This window comes from Cucurbita moschata, unplaced genomic scaffold (assembly GCF_002738365.1).
Source record: "Cucurbita moschata cultivar Rifu unplaced genomic scaffold, Cmos_1.0 Cmo_Scf00082, whole genome shotgun sequence".
NCBI classification, from domain to species: domain Eukaryota; kingdom Viridiplantae; phylum Streptophyta; class Magnoliopsida; order Cucurbitales; family Cucurbitaceae; genus Cucurbita; species Cucurbita moschata.
Window position 1 is genome coordinate 658626 of NW_019268598.1, and position 7365 is coordinate 665990.

Consider the following 7365-nt stretch of genomic DNA (forward strand, 5'->3'; position numbering starts at 1 on the left):
GTTACAACTTATGCTTCAAGGAATTTAGAACCCTAGAAACATACAAGATTGAGAACAAAGAACCATTCTACCCAAGCTCTACAACTACCCAAGTAAGAAGAATGATAGGTACCACTCAAAGATAAATGACCAAGGTCTTCAAACTCAGAAACTCAAGAATGCTAGGTAATAATCTAATCATGTCTAAAGTGACCCATGACCTCCCACCAAGCGGTGCTTTATCATCCTTTTAAGCCCACATCTCAAAAGTTTTAATTTCGGGTCTCTATAGCGATTGTCCCTGATTGAACACCGCAAATCATCAATATTTTTCTCTCAACAATAAAATCAATAACATATTCATTAGCAAGATGTTTGTGGCGAGCTATCCAGATTTCATCACCAACAAGTAGCCTCCTAATCTCAATATGGGTCTTGAATTGGCTATAAATATTCTCAATCATTCTCCTAGATCGAGAACTGTGGTTGGCAAACTTTTCTCAATCGTCTAATATCAAAACTACGTTACAAGCATCTTCAAATTTCTCACCAAATCTCTTGTACCATGTTAAGAATGAGAAAGAGAAGTGGGACTTTCAATCCCATTTATGTTTCCATTCTTGATGTCAATTCAACTACCACATATCACGTTAGGTATTTTCTATAAATTCTTAGTTCTAGCTGGGATGTAAATGATTCAAAAGACATTGAAATCAATATTTATAGCTTTACATGAACACTTAAAAATACTAATAATTATTAATAATTAAATATAGGTTTTTTTATCATCAAAACATCACTTAATTAATTAATTTGAGATTGAAGGACAAAAAGCCAATCAACTAGTTATCCAAAATTAAGGTTGTTCTTATTCAAGCAGTACCTCCCTCTGTTTCAAGATGAGTACTTGATATAACATTAATTTTCCTAAATCTGAACGATTTTGGTATCATTTTAGGGATGGAATGGCTGATAGTATAGATTGCAATGATTGTATAGTAACTTCAGACCTCCAATGGGGTTAGTTTCAAGAATGCCCCAAGAGTTGTATCTCCTTTGAAGGAGTTTATTAGCCATGGTGCATATGTATTTTTAACGCGTGTGAACTACAAGTAATGTAGTAGGAAGTGTATCGCCGATATCATGGTCAGAAAGTTCGAGGATATATTTTTAGAAGAAATGACAAGGTTGCGTCAAGAAAGAGAAGTCAATTTTAGGGTTAAAGCTTGAACCAGGGACTATGTTGATCTTTAAGACACCCTAAAGAAGGACATCCGAAAGATTTGTGGACCATAATCTCTTCGAAAGATACCAAGGTACTGTGATTTTAGTCGGCAAAACTTGTAGCCCTTCCTCGAGGTCTTTTGCTTGAATTCTATTTTCATGCCATCTCTTAGCCACAGAGTATCATGGTTGTACTTATAATATCATGTGGCATCATGATCTTGACACAATCATAACAATCCTTAAAAGGAATTCAACCTCAAAGAAACGCTCTTTTCAAGTTATCGTATTGGCATGTGCTCCACTTTGCACCACTTGCAAATGCACACCATAAGATGCATATGACATAATTCTAAGATTTGTGGTACCTCCTCCTAAGAGATGTGTACCCATCTTGAATATAACTTTTTGGACTGGTGGGCAGGGCATCAGAAAGTGTCAAACCACTAACAGATAATTTCATTGTATCAGTTAACCTAAGCTACTGCCAACAACTTCTCATCAACAAATATTTTTCAAATTTTAACATTTTCTTTCTACTGCACGTGTAAGGATCGGGCTGACTCGATGACTCTAAAAAGACGGGTAAATTTTTCCCCAAAATAAAACAAACCAAATTTAAAACATAACATATATTATATCTATATTGTATCAAAATAAAGTTTATACAAAGTATTTAAAACACAACACGACAGTTAAAGTACAAAATAAGGAACGACACAAGACATTAAAACAAAAGGGTTGAGGACGACAGGTGAGATTTGTCTATGGAGCCTGCTCCAGAGTCTACTCCCGACCTTGACTGGCTTCTTATTATCTAAAAAAAAATGGAGAATAAGGAATGAGTACAAGACTCAGTAAGCAGCCTATTTTTAGGCTCTTAATCGTGTCGTTCATATGCTAGGGTACCACACTCTTTCTTTTCTTGTTTTGTTTCTTAATTCGTTCTCCATGACACTCCACTTAGGATTTACGGTACTAGACATAAACTTGTCAACCTATGTCCGAGGCTTCATGCGTTCCAAGCAACACAATTTTAATACCTACGCTCAAAGCTTCATGCGTTCCAAGCAGCGTAGTCTAAGTCATGAGTATGATGTATCGTGGGAGGTCTTAGGAGGTTCTTGATTTCTTGGCTAAGGTAGCTTACTCTTTTTCTTTCCCCATTGTGGCCTTAGACTACTCCCCATGATAGACCATAAAGGTCACGTGTGTTAGGATCGCACAACAACGTACATACTCGATCTAGATGAACACAAAGAAATAGGAGAGAGAGAATGCAAGGAGAACTCTGGCTAAAGAATTTGTATTGATGAGTATGTATAAGAGAGAATACAAAGAATAAAAAAGTATATTTTCAAAGCTCTACCAAAGCGGATATATATATGGTTCAGTTTACTGTATATAGATTTACCAGATTTAACCATCTACTATATATAGTTATTTACCATATATAGCTTTACCGGATATAACCGTTAACCAAGTTATAAATAAGAGAGCAGGCTCCATAACCTAACAATTCTCTCACTTGGAGACTGATCCAGTCAACCAAGAATTTCATTCTCAAACGATCACTACACCATACCAATTAAGGCTTTGCGTAGCCTCAATTTTCCAACATTAACAAATTTTGTCAACATGTTTGCCGGATTTTTTGCACCCTCTATCTTCTCCAAACACATATCGCCTTCTTCCACTAACCTGCAGTGAAATGGTAGACTGGGTTTTTCACCAACTGTATTGCACTTTGACTATCTGTATAAAGAATCTTCTTGCACTGCTTCCTGTCTAATTCTTCTAGATAGTTTGTCATCCATATCATCTTCTTTCCAGCTTCAGCTATTGTCTCGTACTTAGCTTCAGTAGATGAAAGAGCAACGCATTTCTGAAGCTTGAACATCCAACTCACTGCTGTTCCATCTATAGTGTAGATATATCCAGATGTGCTCTTGCTAGAGTCTATATCTCCACTCAGATCAGCATCCACAAAATCTTGCCGAACTACTTTACCATTGCCATAACAAAGTGAAGTATTGGATGTACCTCTCAGATATCTCAGAAGCCACTTCACGGCTTCCCAATGTTCTTTCCCTGGATTTGTCATGTACTTGCTAACAACTCCCATTGCATGTGTTATGTCAGGTCTAGTGCAGACCATAGCATACATCAAACTCCTAACTGCAGAAGCGTACGGAACTGATGCCATATGCTCACGTTCCTCAACTGTCTTGGGAGATTGCCCCTTTGACAAATTAATACGATTTGCCAAGGGGGTAGTCCTGAGTTTAGCATCATTCATCTTGAATTTGGACAACACCTTCTCAATGTACTGCTCTTGAGATAGGTTAAATGTGCTAGCAGATCTATCTCGAGAAATCCTCATCCCAAGATTCTACTTCGCTACACCCAAATCTTTCATCTCAAATACGGAAGACAAGCTTGCTTTCAGGTGGTTTATCTTCCTCATACTTGATCCAACAATTAGTATATCATCCACATATAGGAGTAGAAACACATAAGAATCAGTGTATTTCTTGAGGTACCAACACTGATTCTTTTCACTCCTGTGGAAACCACTCTTGCACATGAAGGAGTCAAACTTCTTGTACCATTGTCTCAGTGCTTTTTTCAGTCCATACAAGCTCTTATTGAGCTTACAGACCATGTACTCCTTGCCTGGAGCTGCAAACCCTTCTGGTTGTTGCATATAGATCTCTTCATCTAGATCTCCATGTAAAAATGTTGTTTTTACATCCATTTGTTCAAGGTGCAAATTCTCTGACGCAACAATACTCAGCAGAATTTAGATAGTAGTTAATTTCACAACTGGAGAAAAGATCTCATCATAATCAATGCCTTTTCTTTGTGAATATCCTTTAACTACTAATCGAGCCTTAAACCTCCTTCTGCCATCTAGTTCAGCCTTGATTCTGAACACCCATTTGTTCAACAAAGCTCTCTTTCTTGTAGGTAACTAAATCAGCACCCATGTTTTATTCTTTTCAAGTGAGCTCATCTCATCATCCATGACTTGCTCCCAGTTGGTTGAATCTTCCACTTGTAAGGTCTCATTAAAGGACTCTAGTTCTCCTTCGTCAGTCAGCAACAAATAATGTAATGAGAGTGAATATATATCTGGTGCTCTGATAGTTCTGGATGATCTCCTCAACACCTGCTCTCAAGTGTAACTTGCTCCACGTCTAGTTCTTCAGCAACAAGATCAGGAGTTTCTTGAGCTTCTGTTGTAACATCACAGCATGAATTTTCCTACCACTTAAGTTAAACTCTCACTTGCTTCGTATTCTCAGAGTTTATCTTCTCTCTGTCCTTGTACAGGACATTTTCATCAAAGGTCACATCGCAGTATCTTAGGATTTTTCTATTCTTGTCATCCCAAAACTTGTACCCGAACATGTCAGAGCCATAGCCTATGAAGTAGCATTTCCGAGCCTTAGCATCAAGCTTATCTCTCTTCTTTGGATCAACATGAACATACGCAGTACAACCAAAAGTTCTCAAGTGAGAGTACTTGAGTTCTTTTCCTGTCCATACTTCTTCAGGCAATTTGAACTTCAAGGGTACTGACGGACCTCTATTAATCTAATATGCTGCTGTGTTCACAGCATCAACCCAGAATGTCTTTGGTAGTCCAGAATGAATCCTCATGCTTCTTGCTCGCTCATTCAATGTTTTGTTCATCATTTCTGCAATACCATTTTGTCTTGCCTTACCGGGAATTGATCTTATTAATCTAATTCCCTCAGCTACACAAAATGTTTTAAACTCTGATTTATTGTACTCTCCTCCATTGTTAGACCTTAGACATTTGATCTTCAAGCCAGTTTGATTTTCAACTTCAGCTTTCCACTTCTTGAAGGTGACAAACACATCTGACTTGTGTTTTAGAAAGTAAACTCATACCTTCCTACTGAAGTCATCGATGAAGATGACGTAGTACCTTGATCCACCAAGTGATGAAACTGGAGATGGTCTCCAAACGTCTGTATGGACCATTTTCAACCGCATTTTCTTCGATTATCTGGCAGTCTTTATGAAACCAACTCGTTTTTATTTGCCCATAACACAGCTCTCACAAAGACCCATATTAACAGATTTTAAGCCTTCTAAAGCTCCTTTCGTAGTCAGCATCTTCATTTCTTTGACGCTCATATGTTCAAGTCTATTGTGCCATAGACTTGAATTGGAAGCACTCTCAGCAGCAGCAGTCATGCTTATACACTCTGCAGTAGTGTATAAGGTTTCGAATTTTGTGCTATGTGCAACAACCATGACGCCCTTCACAATCTTCCACGAACTCTTTCCAAACTCTGCTGCATAGCCTGTGCTATCCACCTGACCAATAGAGATCAGGTTCTTCTTAAAACTAGGAATGTATCTGACATCTTGGAATGTCCAGTGATTTTCTCCTGGAGCTTGTATGGAGACATCTTCCTTCCCTTCAATCTCCAAAGTTTTGTTGTCAGCAAGATATACCTTCCCGAAATTTCCTGATTTGAAATTTCGAAACAATTCCTTACTTGGAGACGAATGGAATGATGCACCTGAATCCAAAATCCAGGATTCAACTGGGCTGTCCACACTAAGGATTAAAATGGCCTCAGTATCTTATGTTGTATATATAGAATCATCATCATCTTCAGATTTATGATTCTGCTTCTTCTTCAGTTTTGTACGATCTGTCCGAAAGTGTTCTTTTCCTCCACAGCTCCAACACGTTACGCTGGGTTTGTTTGGAGATTTTCCCCGGTTCTTTGATCTTGATCGCCCATGTTTGTTTGAGCTCTTTGATTTACTTCTTCCCCTTCGATCAACACTGAGAGCATTGCCTGATGAATCTCCAGTTTCCCGTTTGCGAATACTTTCGCTGAGAACTACATCTCGAATTTCATCAAACTTCAGTTTATCAAATCCTCGGGAACTGCTGATTGCGGCAACAATAGTATCCCATGACTCGGGTAAAGATGACATCAAAATCAACGCTTTAATTTCATCTTCGAAAGTAATTTCCACCGAACTCATTTGACTTACAATCATATTGAATTCATTTATATGATCAGTAACAGATCCACCTTTAGACATCTGTAGATTGAACAATCTCTGCATCAAATACACCTTGTTCATAGCCGACGGTTTTTCATACATATTTGACAGCGCCTTCAACAGATCTGACGTTGTCTTCTCCTTGATAATGTTGAACGCCACGTTTCTGGATAGCGTCAATTGGATCAGCCCTAAGGCTTGTCAATCCTTGAGCTTCCACTGTTTCGTGGTCATGGTATCCGACTTCACCCCCAACAGGAGTTCGTGAAGATCTTTCTAGTACAGATAATCTTCAATCTGCATCTTCCAAAAAAACCGAAATCGGATCCATCAAACTTCTCAATTCCAATCTTTGAACTTTCCATCTTCACAGATCGTGGTGACTTCCGCCTAGCTTTGATACCAGTTGTTAGGATCGCACAACAACGTACACACTCATTCAAGATGAACACAAAGAAATAGGAGAGAGAGAATGCAAGGAGAACTCTAGCTAAAGAATTTGTATTGATGAGTATGTATAATAGAGAATACAAAGAATAGAAAAGTACATTTTCAAAACTCTACCTTATATATATATATGGTTCAGTTTACTCTATATAGCTTTACCAGATTTAACCATCTACTATATATAGTTATTTACCATATATAGCTTTGTCGGATATAGTTTTACCGGATATAGTCGTTGACCAAGCTATAAATAAGAGAGCAGGCTCCATAACCTAATAACGTGATCGATGCATGCATGAACATGGCATAGACCATAAAGGTTACATGATCCGGCATAAACCATATAGGTAGCATGGTCAGTGCATACATGAACATGACATCCTACAAATCATTAGGTACCCATAACATGGTGCAGGGCATCTCATCTAGGTGAGGAAAATAAGACCAAACATAACATCCTGCAAAGAAAACATGGTGTAGGGCATCCCACCTAGAAGAGAAAACTTAGGCCTCTAACAGGACCGCATGGTGGGAGATATGGGCCACAATTGGATATACTTAAGTATTACTTAACAATCTTGAATTTTCGTGTCTATGAACTTTGGTCCCTTATCTTTGAGTGGTACCTAGCATTCTTCTTGCCTTGGTAGTTAG